Raw genomic sequence first — 15,419 nt, 5'->3', positions numbered from 1 at the left:
CAAAAAATAAATGCATTTGGAAATGAATTTGAAGTTAATGTGAAAATGCACCATGAAGAACAAAGGATAAGGGTTGAAATGATTAGTTTATTGCAAAATAATTTTGTCCAGACATGAGTGATTTTCTTCTGCTCTAATTTTAGTTCTTGCACTCTAGGCATAAAATAATAATTCTAATTACTGTACACTGATACATGAACTTGTATCCAAGTCCTGGCTACACATGCAAAAAGCTCTGCCTACGTTTTTACAGCACAGATTCTCTGAATTACCCTTCTTAGGGCCCCCATCACCTCTCTGTTTCTCAGGCTGTAGATGATGGGGTTTAGCATTGGGGTCAGGATGGTGTAGAAGACAGCCAGAACCTTGTCCTCTGTTGGAGATCTGAGGGATCTTGGGTGCAGATAAGTGTAAACAAATGGAGCATAATAGAAAGTCACCACAGTGAGGTGAGTGCTGCAGGTCGAATTGGCCTTCTTCCTCCCTTCTGGTGAGTGCATGTGGTGGACAACAAGGAGAACCTGGCCATAGGAGCATGCAATACCAATAAAAGGCAACACGAGGAAGAGGGTGGTGCTCACAAACACTGTATACTCATAAACCCAGGTATCCATGCAGGCCAGAGTCAACATGGCTGGGATGTCACAGAGGAAATGGTTGATGGCCCTGGATTGACAGTACGGGATTTGGAGGGCTTATGTGGTGTGGGCACAAGAGTTGATAGAGCCCATGGTCCAAGATCCTATTATCATCAGCACACATACTCTTTTGCTCATATGAATGGGATAGTGGAGAGGAAAACAAATAGCTACATAATGATCATAGGCCATAGATGTCAAGAGCAGTGCTTCTGCAACTGCTAAAGTCAAGAAAAGGAAGCTCTGAACCCCACATCCAATGAAGGAGATAGACTTTTTTCCTAAGAAATAATTAGAAACCATTTTTGGAACAATGGTGGAGATGTAATTCAAGTCAATGATGGAGAGCTGACTAAGTAAAAAGTACATGGGTGTGTGGAGCTGGGTGTCCAGGAAGATGAGATGAATCATGGACAGGTTGCCAAACAGAGCCATTAGGAAAATGAGAACAATAAGAATGAAGAGGAACAGGCCAATTCTTGGTGGTGGAAACAACCCCAATAAGATGAAATCAGTGGATGTTTGATTATAATTTTCCATAGGGGAGCTGATATTATTTTTCCTAGAGTCAAACAAGAGAGTAAGTTAAGTACAAAACTATAAGCTATTTTTAACTTATTATTGTAGTCAGACTGTGTATTACATAAAATTTTATGGCTCTTAAATGAACTGAACTTATCCATTTGAAAGAAAAAAAATCTTATTTTCTAATCCAGACATTGAAATTTGAATATGCAAATATTTGTGGCCAAAGTGTTTTCTTAGAAATCCTTAAAATTATTTCAAAACAACATTTGAATTGTGACTTTATTAGGATAAGTGTGTTTTACTACCCTACACAGACTCACATATCATCAAAATCAGGTGTTGTATTCAAAATGTAAGCATAGAAAATATATGTAACTGTATACATTGTATAGTTCTAGTATCAATAAATGTTTATGACCCATAAGGGATGATTTTTCTTTCGTATTTAAGCCCTAAAACTTTCCTCTAATCCTACAGTAGCCTATCAGCTCATGTTGAGGAGTTATATTTATTTCTTAAATTTACTTGGCCAAGTAATGACAAATCTTTCTTGAAGTTAGATGTTTTCTTGAAGTTAGATATTATAATTTGGCTCATCTGTTCTTAAATATTGCACGAATCCTTATTGTTAAGTGCCACTTACACAAAGTCATTCTCTTCTGCCTCCTCACTCAAGTTCCGAATGCTGCAGTTAAAGAAGACCCTTTACTTGAAAATCTCTACACCATGCTCAGTGTAGCTTTCAGGACTTTGCTCAAGCTCTTCCAAATGACATGTTTTCTATCTCTCTGCTTCTCTAACATTTATATAACATCATACATTACTTTATAACACTTTGTCTTACTCATTCCTTTCTTCCCTTTGTTTTTCTTGTATTTAGAATCATTTCCAATCCTAGATAAGTATGTGAATTTAAGCACACGTATTTATCATCCCTCCCTCTTAAAACTCAATTATTATGATGATTAAGAAATAGACATGTTACAAATTAAAAGTCAGCAGGTGAGCAAAAGGCACAATGAGAGATGAAATAGTTGAAGACTCTGAAAGAAGGAATTTGGATAGAGAAACATTCAGTCACTTAAATGGAAAAAAGGAAATAGTACTCTGAGAGTCCTTCCTGGAGGTAGGAGGAGGAATTCTCCTCCAGAGACATTGTAAGTGAAGAAGCTCCACACAGTATGTAAAGTTCTAGTCTGGCATGTTATTCTAGAGTTGAATGCTACCAGACTTTTAAGGAAGTTTCCAAAATGAAAGAAGAAGATGAACAAATGTACATACATACACACACTTATTCACACACACTCTGCACGAATATACAGTGAGTCACACATCATTGTAAAAATGCAGAAAGAGAATGTACTTTTCAAAAATGGGAATCATATCATCAAAGAACTGTGACATATTATCCCACAAGATAAATATTATGAGACATGTAAAATAGTTTCAGGTAACAAGAAAGCCTCTTACAAATTAAAAACTATGAAACTGATAAAAAAAGATTGAGTGAAAATTTCAAAGACAAAGTGAAAATATCTATCAGAATGAAAAGAAAGTAACAGCAAAAGCAACAGAAAAAGATTGTCATTTTGCAAGGTAGGAGAATTAGAGAATTAATACAGGGAAACCAACATATGCTTATTGTCTTTCTTAGAAAGCACATAGTAAGATAATAATGGAGTTATTATTATCAAAAAAACATTTTTTCAGAATTGATATGTATGATACACCATATTCAAACAGCATGAACAAAACACAGAAAAGTAAATGAGAAATATTTTATTGAAAAATATATTCTTGAAAATTCTAAATATCTTGAGAACATTTTCTGAAAATTTTCAGTATTGCCTGTAAATTTACAATTCTAAAAGTGCCTTGACAGAGAAAATAGTAATAATAATGAGAATACCTCATATAGACATAGTAACTAAAAGATCATCAGGTTTTACAATAATTTATATTTTTGTATTTTAGCGATATATACTAGACAATTGAACAATGTTGTCAATTTCACAGCCCCACACACAAAGTGGATGTAATGATGTTGAAAAGATGGGAAAATGGAAAACAAGATGGAGGTGGTGGCAGGTGGAGGGAGAAGGGCTCTATTCTAAAGAGTGCACAAAACATCTCTTAGAACCAACAATCTAATTCAGCAATGTTGCAAGATACAAAATCATTTGTATTTCTGTACGCTAGTAAATGTGCGACCCTAAAAAGAATTTAAGAAAGAATTGCATTTATAATATCGTCAAAAAGAATATAATACTTAGGAATACACTCAACAAGGAAGGCAACATCCTTGTGCACTGAGAATCACAAAACATTGCTGAAAGAAAGTGAAGAAGAGACAAATAAACACAAAGGCATGTTGTGTTCATGGATTGGAAAACTTAATGTTATTTAGATGTCAATACTACCATAAGGAAAATTCCGATTCAATGAAATGTCTATCGTGATTCCAGTGAGGTTTTTTGCAGAAATAGACAAATACATCCTAAAATTCATATAGAGCCTCAAGTACCCCAAATAGCCAAAACAATCGTATAAAATAATTTTCTGATTCAAGACTTACTACAAAGCCACAATAATAAAGTGTAGTATTGGCATAAAGACAGACACAAATCAATAAACTAGAATACAGATACCAGAACAAACCCTTCACATATGTGGTCAAATGATTTTTGACCAGGGTCTCAAAAACATTCAGTGGGAACTTCTTTTCAACAACGTGCAGAGAAAACTGGTTATCCACATGCAAATAATGAAATTGTACCATTACTTTTCACCACACACAAAAATTAACTTAAATGGATCAAAGAGCTAAACAGAGAACTAAAACTACAAAATTTTAGAAGAAAACATAGGGGAGAATTTTCATGACATTGGATTTAGCCGTGATTTTTGGATATGACAACAAATGTATGTACAACAACAAAAATGTAGATAAGTTGGATTTCATCAAAATTAAACGAAATTCTGTGCGTTGAAAATCTTTATCAACAGAGTAAATCAGCCACCCACAGAATGGAAAAATATTAGCAAAATATGTATCAGATAAGGGATTGATACAAGAATTATATAAAGACTTCCTACAACTCAACAACAACAACAGAAAATCTAATTTAATAATGAGGAAAGCAACTGAATAAACATTTTTCTAAAGAAGGCATAGAAGTGGCCAATAAACTCAGGAAAAGATGTTCAACATCACTAATTATTAGGGAAATTCAAATCAAAACTACAATAAGATACCGCCTCTCACTCATTAGGATAGCTACTATTTAAAAAAAGAAAGAAAATAACAAGTGTTAGTGAGGATGTGAAGAATTTTTAACACATGCAGTGTTTGTGGGAATGCAAAATGGTGCAACCCTTGTAGAAGATGTTATGACAGTTTCCCACAAAAGTAAACATAAAATCACCATATGATACAGCAATTACATTTCTGAGTATATGTCCAAAAGGAATGAAATCAAAGTTTAGAACAGATATTTGCACATCCATGTTCACAGAAGCTTTATTCACAATAGCTAAAAGGTAGCAGCAACACAAGTATCCATTAACAGATTAATGGATAAATAAATATGGTGTATATATATATATATATATAATGGAATATTAGTCTTAAAAAGGAAGGAAATTTTGCTACATGCTGCAATGTGGATAAAACTTGTAGATATTATGTTAAGTGAAATAAGGCAGTCACGACAAGCCATACACATAATTTCACATATTTGAGTTACCCAAAGTAGTCTAAAGATGAAAGTGGAGAGCTGGTTGTCAGGAGCTGGGAGTTGAAAGGAATGGGTGTTAGTGTTTAATGGATACAGAGTTTCAGTTGGTTAAAATGAAAATGTTCTGGGGTTATGATGGTAATGGTTAGACAATAATGTGAATGTATCTTATTTCATTGAACTATATACTTAAAAATGGATAAAATGGGGGGCCTGCCTCATGGCATAGCAGTTAAGTTTGTGCACTCTGCTTTGACAGCCCAGGGTTCCCAGGTTGATGCTGAGCGTGGACCTATGCACTGTTCATCAAGCCATGCTGTGGCAGCATCCCACATACAAAATAGAGAAAGATTGGCACAGATGGTAGCTCAGCAACAACGTTCCTCAAGCAAAACGAGGAAGATTGGCAACAGATGATAGCTCAGGGGCAAAAAAAGAAAATGGACAAAATGGTAAATTTTATAGTGTGTATATTTACTACAGTTAAAATAAAAAATTAGAATTTAAATATAACTTAAAATATTCCATATTTGGAACTTCAAATATATTATACAAAACCTATAGCAGAGTCCAAATCATGTGCAGATCAATTCATCTTTGAATAAGGTGTAGCTTCTGACATGTTGTAAAGGAAAAATTAGGAAAGCAAATTTTTTCATAAATGTCATTTGGATTCGATATGATATAGCATATTAGACCGATTCCATAGTATATAATTTATATTAGTAACTTAATTATTGACAGGTAAAAAATGTGGTATTTGAAATTACCAATGAAATTATGATCATTTCTATCATATGTATTTTACATGGGGCTGTCCATGACAAAGTTTCCATGAGGGAATTAGTATTATCCGACTCTAAAGGTAAAAAAATATATATCATGGAACATAAAGAACATAAATAATGAATGACACTTCAGATCTTGTATTTGATGCCAGGTATCACGACAGCCAATGGAGTATTTTTTTTTTTTATTTTTCTTGTGGTAATGTTCTAATTTGCTGTCATGTGATATCATCCAAAGGACCTCTGTACATGATGGGAAAGCAATCTCAAATATTTACTGTCAGCCTTGAATATTTCAAGGTCTAAAGTGAAGGGGACTTTTTCTTGTAGGTAAAAATAAATCCAAATAGCTTATTTTTGTGATTTTATTTTGTTTTTATCCACTAGAAGAACAATAACCTATTTGCAGCCCATTCACAAAATATTCCATCTTTTTGATTTTTTAAATTTCCCTAAAAACTTTGCAATTTAGACTTCAACATTAATGATGTTATTCATAGGAGGAAAGAACTAGCAGAAAAAATTCTGATGCTGGTTTCATAGTGAACAGAAGAAACAAGCCTTGAATCTGGACCATGCCCTACTTGGAAAATAAGATAATTGTGTAAACCTGTATTGACCATTCCCATAGGTCTGTACATGTAATTTGTCAGGATATGTTCTAGGATTAAATTGTATTTAATATTGGCCACTAATTGTTGGGCTTGATATCACTACCCACATTTTATAGATAATAAAATTGAGGTTCAGAGATTTTAAGTGACTTTACCTTAAGATACATAGTTGGATAGCTGGATTCTAAGATCTATCTATCTATCTAAATGAGTCTTTTATATTATCCCTCAAATATTAAGTATTTTGTAGTAATGGGTCTGAAATAAGGATATGTCACTTTTTATCCACCAACACAAAAAAACTGAAAAGGATGGAAAACAAAATAAAGTTATTAAAATAGAAATTCTATATAGGTGGTGAAAATGTCCTTAAAACACAAATATAATTATTTTAGTGCTTACAGTTTAACCATTTCAACATATTCTTCTATTTTCTCATATACACTGGCTTCACTGCATTTTCTCTTGACCACACTGCAACCACACACATTATCTTACAAAAATGGTCTCTCAAAGCCTCTAAGTGAAATCCGGCTCATATCTTGCTCCAATACAAAATTGTCAGTACCTAGGAGATTTTGCTTGCAAATAAACACCCATAACATCTCCTGTGTAATTGGATTTTAGATGTACATATTCTATATGTTGAGTAAAACCATCCAAATCCTGCTCATTTCAAAATGAATTACATATTACTATCTCTTGAAGTCAATATGCATCAATATCATTGAAGACCTCTTTTTTCCTATGGTTGTATTTAGAGTTGAAAATTAAATACTGAAAAAATCCTTATTTTAATGATTTATATATTTATGGAACATACAGTTTTTTAAAAATATAGTCTAATTATTACAATATAAAACAACACTGAATCACAGAAATACAAAATGAGCCATTTAAGCCTGTACAGTTACCTAGTGATGGAGTTGGGAAACGGAGGCGTGTCCTCCAGTCTAGATAATGCAGGATTTTCCACTGAAGCACAGATTTTTTTTACCGTACATGCTTCTCATTTTTGATCAAAACTATTCCCGAAGTAAGATCATTATTGATCACAAAATAAGGTGTGGTCATTTACATAGAGTGAGGACTTCCCTAAGAAGTCTCCTTATGTTGGCTGTGGTGGAAGTGTTATAAAAAATTAGACTTTTAAAAGCCTCAAAATTATGACACTCTCTCCCAAGTTTCACAGAAATTTGGATCACTCCCTATCTTCTCAAGATTCCTTAAATATCCTAAAATGCTGGAAATTCCCTAAAGTGACCTTCCTTACTCATCTGTAGGGCTAGGAAAGAAGTAAACCCGGTTACTAGGTCAATTTTACTGGGAGGGCTTTGAATGCATTACCTACATAAAGTTAATCTTAGTTTCTGAAAATTGGCTGATCATACCTCAATCTGCATGTCTACAATAAGTATTGTTTTACGTTGCCATCAGTTAGGACGCACAGCATTATAAAATGGCTTTCATAGAATCAGCATCAGATACCCAGAGAGTGTCCTCTAAAATGAAGACAAGCATAGTTCTCCACAGTATCCTTAGACGGAGCGCTACATGAGAGTCCACCTTCCTTCAAGTTTTTCACAACAGGTTCTACTAAAGAGAGAAAGAGTATATAATGGTTTATATTAGCTGACTGGATTAGCAATGATGATTCCAGGACTTCTTTACCTGGAGGATTAATCTGGTGTCTTTTTTTTTTTTTGCATTCTCTTGAGAATGTCCCCTGAGACTTGGACATTGTGGGTTAAATCACTAATAGCCCAGGATGGCCATAAGCCAAGGTTTGGGGAGGAATTCTGATATTTTCTTTAGATATTTTAACCGTTGTCTTAAGGATTAATTCACTGGAGAAGGAAACAAATGTATTTGTTCAAATTTCTCCAATATTATAATGTCTTTAAAGTTTTATGGATCATGTATTTTATATGTTGTTGTTCAGTAAGAGCATAGTAATGATATCTTCTCATATTAATTTATTTTCCAATTTCCAGAAACTTCTTATATTAACTTATTTCCAGTTTTGATTATATTGGCCTACAAATATAATAAATTAAATGTATTGTGGTTAAATAAATACATATAAGCAGAAATTCTTAAAACATCCCATATAGGATTTATCTGTAATTTATTTTAGTTATTACATATTTTCTAACTTGTTCCATTTTGTTGGAAAAATCCATTAAAGTATAAAACAATCTCCGCTTAATAAACTAAAGACAATAATGATATCACTCACTTCATTGCAATTATATTTACAAAATATTTAACAACACAATTTTGTTGTGGATAATACCTTAGTTGTTCTTATATTTCTCATGCTTTCCAGTAACTGAAGTAATTACACCTTTTGCTTGGGAAGGATTATTATTGGTCTAGTTAATTTTTTTTAAGATTTTTAAAACATTTGAATTTTTAATTCTAATGCGTCTCAGTGAAGACATCTTTATGTTCAATCTATTTTGACGCCTTTAGACTTCATGGATCTGGATGTTCCTTTCCCTCCCCAGATTTGGAGCATTTTCTGTTATTATTTCTTTAAATAAGAAAGAAATAAGGTCCAGTTCTCTGTCTTCCCATTTCTCTGCCCCTTCTGGACTCCCACAATGCAAATATTGGTTTGCTTATGGATTCTTGTAAGTCCTGTAGCCTTTTTTCACTTTTTTACATTCTACTTTCTTTTTCTTTTTCTTTTTTTATGAAGATTAGCCCCTGAGCTAACATCCACCATCAATCTTCCTCTTTTCGCTGATGAAGATTGGCCCAGAACTAACATCTGTGCCCATCTTCCTCTACTTTATATGCGGGATGCCTGCCACAGCATGGCTTGGTGAATGGTGTGTACGTTCATACCTAGGATATAAACAAGTGAACCCTGGGTTGACAAAGCATAGCACATGGATTTTACCCCTGTCACTGGCCCGGCCCTCTCCATTTTCTTTTTGTTCTGCTGACTGAGTAATTTAAAATGATCTGTCTTTGAGCTCACTGAGTCTTTATTTTGCTTGATCAAGTCTATTGTTGAGATTCTCTATTGATTTTTTTTTTAGTTCAATCATTGTATTCTTCAGTTCTAGAATTTGCGTTTGCTGTTTTTTGTATTTGTTTTGTTTTTTTAAGGTTTTGATCTCTTTGTTAAACTTCTTATTTTGTCTAAATATTGTTTTCCTGATTTTGTTTAGTTGTCTATATGTGTTCTCTATTAGCTCACTAAGTTCTTTAAGTTACATATTCTGAATTCTTTATCAGGCAAATTTTAGATTTCCATTGCTTTATTTTGTTCCTTCGGTAGTGTCAAGTTTCTCTTACCTTTTGTGAACTTTGTAGCCTTGCATTGTTGTTTGCATATTTGAAGAAGTATTCAATTTCTCCAGTATTTACAGATTGAATTTGAGAGAAAAAGCCTTTCACCAGTCATCCCAGCCAGAGGTTTTGGGCAGAACAGCAGCTGCCTGTCCCTACATGGACCTCCTCATAGGGTTCAAGGGTGAGTGGGCTTGAAGCCTGGGTCCACACTGATATTGCATGCTCACTTGAATCCTTTCCCCTGGAGAGCCCTTAAGCAAAGGAAATGTCTCTCTACTGCACTGTCTATGGGGAGGGTGACTCAAGTAAATTGAAACTGTCCTTTCTACAGTCTTGGAAATGTCTTCCCCCATTTCTGTGCTCCACTTAAGTGCTATGTTCTCGTATCTGGAATCCAGAGCTCTCCCGAAGGTAAATTCATGCATGGATGGTTATTTATATCCATGTTTCTGTGAAAGAATTCAGGCTAGAACCTCCTATAGCACCATTTTCCTGACACAATAGCCATGTGTAGATAGGCCAAGAAAATTCTGTGCTCAGTCAGAGAATTACTGAGTTCCTCACAGCTTTAACATGCCCCCAGAAACCCATGGAATAAAGTCATCCCGAAATACCCTAATAATCTCCAAGAGTACAGTGAAAGGAGGTGAGAATGTGTGCTGCATACTTCCCCAGAAGACACCTCAAAACCAAGAATAGCATGGGGCTATGAGATTTGGTTTATCCTAAGAGAAGAAAGAAGAGTATGAAACAAACAAAATCCTGAGCTATTTTTTAAAATTTTGGTGTTCAGTTCAGTTGAATTATTCATAAAACACAATTAAAATGAATAATGACATTTACTTCCTTTGAAGAAGAAGCCACATTCTATGACCCCAAAATGAAAGATTTAGGCAATAAACATTTTAATTAGAGGTTTTTGAAAATATGCATGAGCTCATAAAAGAAAAACATGTCTATACTAATTTAATAGAATATGGAGGTGTTTGTAGCCTTTATAAATTGGCATATATGTGGTGAGATATGTTTTGTTAATAGGAAAATAGTCAATATTGAAAAGATTTTCTCTTCTCACAATTATCATACAAACTGTATGGAATCACAGTCAAAATCCCACTTTGTAATCTAATTCTGAATAATTATGTCAAAATACAATGGGCTAAGAATAACCAAGACAGTATTTGAGATGCAAATATTCTGAAGTTAGGAAGAGCACTCAATATTCCAGATGTGGGTATATGAAGAAGAAAAAAGAATGTCATTGATGGTTACCAGTTAATGGTTCATTCATATATCAAAGCTTCATGTTGTACAACTTAAATATATACAATTTTTATTTGTCAATTGTACCTCAATAAAGCTGATGGAAAAAAGATAAACATAAGCATGTTCAATGCTCTAGAACTTCCACTCATAGGTCATTTCCAACAGAATTTTTAAAAATATACTCTCTAATAGACATGCATAAAAACATTCATAGCAGGAGCATTTGTAACACTTAGTCTGTACAATATTCACATATGCTCTTTAAGAAAAATGAGTAAGTAAATAGAGGATAGTTACCAAATGGAGAATTCAGGAGCAATGTGAATTAATGATCTACAAATGCACAAATGACTGAAATAAATTTGACAGATATAATATGAAGGAAAATAATCCAGATATAGAGCCAACCCTGACAGCTTAGTGCTTAAAGTTTGGTGCTGTGTCTGTGGCCTAGAATCAGTTCCCAGGCACAGAAGCACACCAATCATCTGTCAGTAGCCATTCTGTGGTGGTGCATCACATAGAAGAACTTACAACTAACATATACACAACTACATACTGGGACTCTGGGGAGGAAATGAAAAGGAAAGAGAGATTGCCAACAGATATTAGCTCAAGGTAAATCTTGCCCCAGAAAAAAATTTAAATAAAAAGATAATAAAACCCAAAACACATTAAAAGAAAAAATAAGCTAGATACAAACAGGCACATGATATAAAGATTTAAAGAAACTAAATGATGAAATGAATCTATGCTATCCATAGTTGTGAAAAGGGCTACTTTTGGGGTGATAGACAATGTAAAAGAGCACAGCATTAGCTTTTCATGTGCTTTTATGTCTACTCCCCAATAAATGTGCCCCTTGTAGTGGTTTCCTTTAATGAAAATCTATGAAGTGTTTGTATACTATGTCTCAATAATATTTTTTACTAAAAACAGACAAAAACTTTTAATGCTCCATGGACTGATAGTAAAAAAAGATAATTACAGAGAGAGTGATGTCAGCATCACGGCATTGTGAGCTGTTCCCTTAGTCTCTTCCCCCTAACTTAAACCCAAATGGGTATTCCTTATTGGACAAAGCATTCCACACAGGGCATGATAAGATGTCTGAGAGACTAACACAACCATACATCTAATGGTGGGGTTGCTGGATCTCCTAGAAACAGTGGAAGAATTTGATCAGATCACCTGCCTTTCCCCAGTTGCAATCATCTAGGTTGTGGGTCTTTGTGTGGCAGCCAGTGAAAAACTTTGGGAAGAGGTGGGGAAGCAGGCAGGCATTCTTGTGAACACTTTCATTTTGAGAGTTCTGCTCAGCATGTAGGACTGGCATACAGTTTGGTGCTCCATACCATCTGGTGCAGGCAGCTACCATGTAGGTGACCCCACCAAGCACAACAGCCCAGGTAAACCACCCATAAGTTCAGAGCAGTGTGCATTTGTGCAAGAAATACCCACCACCACCTGGCACACTAGCTCAGATGGTCCCAAGCCAAGGCAGCATTTCCACGCTAGAGCACTTGCACAGTGTATGTGACCAGCCAGGTGCCTGTGGCCAGCAGGCAGACACAGATGGTCCTTGTCAGCACAACTTCCAGTTGAGGGTGAGGATTCAGAAAGTATGGCACCTTCCCTCCAAGAAGTTGCAAGTGGAATCTGTGGCCTGGTACTACCACTATTTACCAGCAAGGGAGCACTTCATCAAACACCACGAGAACTACATTAACACTCCAAAGCAGAAGGAAAATGACAAGTCTCCAGAAATCATGCTTGAACTCATAGTAATTTACAACCTAAATGTCAGAGAATTCAAAATAGCTGACACAGAGAAACTCAGTGAATTACAAGAAAACTCAAAAATACAGTTAAATGAACTCAGGAGTAAAATTAATGAGCAAAAGAAATTCTTCACCAAAGACATTAAAGCTCTAAAAAAAAAATGAAACAAATTCTGGAAATGAAGAACACAACGGATGAGACTAAAAAAATCTAGAAACATTAAAAACAGAGCTGATGTTATAGAGAACAAAATTAGCACTTTAGAGGACATAAATATAGAAATGCTTCAGGCAGAGGAGAAGAGAGAACTAAGACTAAAAAGAAAAATGAAGAGGGGCCTGCTCCGTGGCTGAGTGGTTAAGTTCACTGCAGCGGCCCAAGGTTCGGATCCTGGGCACGGACATGGCACCACTTGTCAGGCCACGTTGAGGCAGTATCCCACATCTCACAACTAGAAGGACCTGCAACTAAGATATACAACTATGTACCTGGGGGTGGGGTTGGGGAATAAGCAGAAAAAAAAAAAAAAAGATTGGTAACAATTGTTAGCTCAGGTGCCAATCCTTAAAAAAAAATAAAAGAAAGATTGGCAACAGTTGTTAGCCTAGGTGCCAATCTTTAAAAAAAAAAAATGAAGAAATTCTTTATTATCTGACAACTAGGAAATGCAAAACAAGGTTTATAGGCATTTGAGAGGGAGAAGAGGAGCAGACAGCTTGTTCAAAGAAATTATTGCTGAGAACTTTCCAAACCTGGTGAAGGAGTGGACTTACAATTACATGAAGTCAGTAGAACTCCTAATTCCATGAATGCAAAAGACCAACTTCAAGGCATATAATAGCAAATCTGGCAAAAGTCAACGACAAAGAAAAGATATTAGGGGCAGCAAGCCAGAAGAGAATAATCTACAAATGAATCCCTATCAGGCTTTCAGTGAATTCCTCAGCAGAAATCTGACAGGCTTAGAGAGGATGGGCTGATTGATTCAAAATACTGAAGACAAAAACTTTCAGGAAAGAACTCTATCCAGAGAAATTATCCTTCAGATATGTTGGAGAAATAAAATCTTTCCCAGATATACAAAAGCTGAGAGAGTTCATTGTGACTAGATCTCCATTACAAGAAATGATCAAGGATGCTTTCATACCTAAAACAAAAGGCAAAGCTTTACAAAGCCTGGAGCAAAGAGATAAATAGACAAAATGATAAATTCGCAGCTCTCTGTCAGAACAGGTTAGAAACCACTTAATAACATAAAAGATAAAGAGAAGGAAAGCGTCAATACTAACTATAAACACTTCATTTTAATCACAGAGTCACAACACAAAACAGAATAATTTGTTATGACAATAACTTAGATGGGGAAGAGGAGGGGATGGAACCTGCTTAAGGTAGCGGAGATAAGAGGCTAACAAAAAATGGGCTGTCTCATCTATGAGATCATTTATACACACCTCATGGTAACCACTAAACAAAAAAATCAGTGTAGAGACACAAATCCTAAATAATGCTAAAACCATTAAAGAAAACCAACAAACTGAAATGGCAGTCAGAAATACAGGAGAAGAGAAACAAGCGAAATAGAGAACAATTGAGAAACAAGAGATAAAATGGCAGTGTTCATCCCTCATATATAAATAATCACTCTAAAGGTAAATGGATTGAATTCTCCAATCAAAAGACACAGAATAGCCAAATGGATTAAAAAATAAAACCCAACAATATGCTGCCTCCAGGAAACACATCTCAGCTCTAAAGACAAACACAGGCTCAGAGGGAAGGGATGGCAGATGATGTGGCAAGCAAATGGCAAGCAAAAGAAAGCAGGAGTAGCCACACTTATATCAGAGGAAGTGGACTCCAAGATAAAAAAAGACAATGAGAGACAAATAGGGGTGTTATATAATAATAAAAGGGAAATTCCACCAAGAGGAAATAACCCTTATGAATATGTATACACCTAACACAGGAGCACCAGGTATATAAAGCAACTATTAACAGACTTAAATGGAGAAATTAAAAGCAACTCAGTAATAGTAGGGGACCTGAACACCCCACTTACATCAAAGGGTAGATCATCCAGACGATAAGTCAACGAGGAAATGTTGAATTTAAATGAAACACTTGAGAAGATGGACTTAAAAGATATACATAGAACATTTCATCCCAAAACGGCAGAATACACATTCTTCTCAAGTGCACATGGAACATTCTCAAACATAGACCCTATGTTGTGAAACAAGGTGAGACAATAAATTTAAGAAGATTGAAACCATATCAAGCATCTTTTCTGATGACAATGCTATGAAACTAGAAATGAACTACAAGAAAAAGCTGCGAAAGTGACAAGTATGGAGACTCTAACATAATTCAGAATGACCATTGGATCAATGAAGAAATCAAAGGAGAAATAAAAAAAAATACCTGGAGAGAAATGAAAATGAAAATGCATCATACTACCTGTTATGGGATACAACAAAATGGTTCTAAGAGGCAAATGCATAGCAACAGAGGCCCACATCAACAAACAAGAAACATCTCAAATAAGTAATCTTAAACTACACCTATAAGAACTCAAAAAAGAAGGACAAATGAAGCCCAAAGTCGGCAAAAGGAGGGAAATGATAAAAATTAGAACAAAAATAAATGACAGACCAAAAATCAAACAAACAGACATAGAAAGGATCAATGAAACTAACACCTGGTTCTTTGAGAACATAAGGAGAATTGACAAACCCTTAGCCAGACTCATTAAGAGAG

General features: G+C 34.9%; 1 pseudogene; it reads right to left on the bottom strand.

The window, feature by feature from the left end:
* Window positions 1–239: 239 nt before the first annotated feature.
* On the bottom strand, window positions 240–1,178 carry LOC139044079 (olfactory receptor 2L5-like; annotated as a pseudogene).
* Window positions 1,179–15,419: the final 14,241 nt, after the last annotated feature.

The sequence above is a fragment of the Equus asinus genome, unplaced genomic scaffold (assembly GCF_041296235.1).
Source record: "Equus asinus isolate D_3611 breed Donkey unplaced genomic scaffold, EquAss-T2T_v2 contig_583, whole genome shotgun sequence".
Taxonomy (NCBI): Eukaryota; Metazoa; Chordata; class Mammalia; order Perissodactyla; family Equidae; genus Equus; species Equus asinus.
This window is presented reverse-complemented; position numbering and strand designations above follow the sequence as displayed.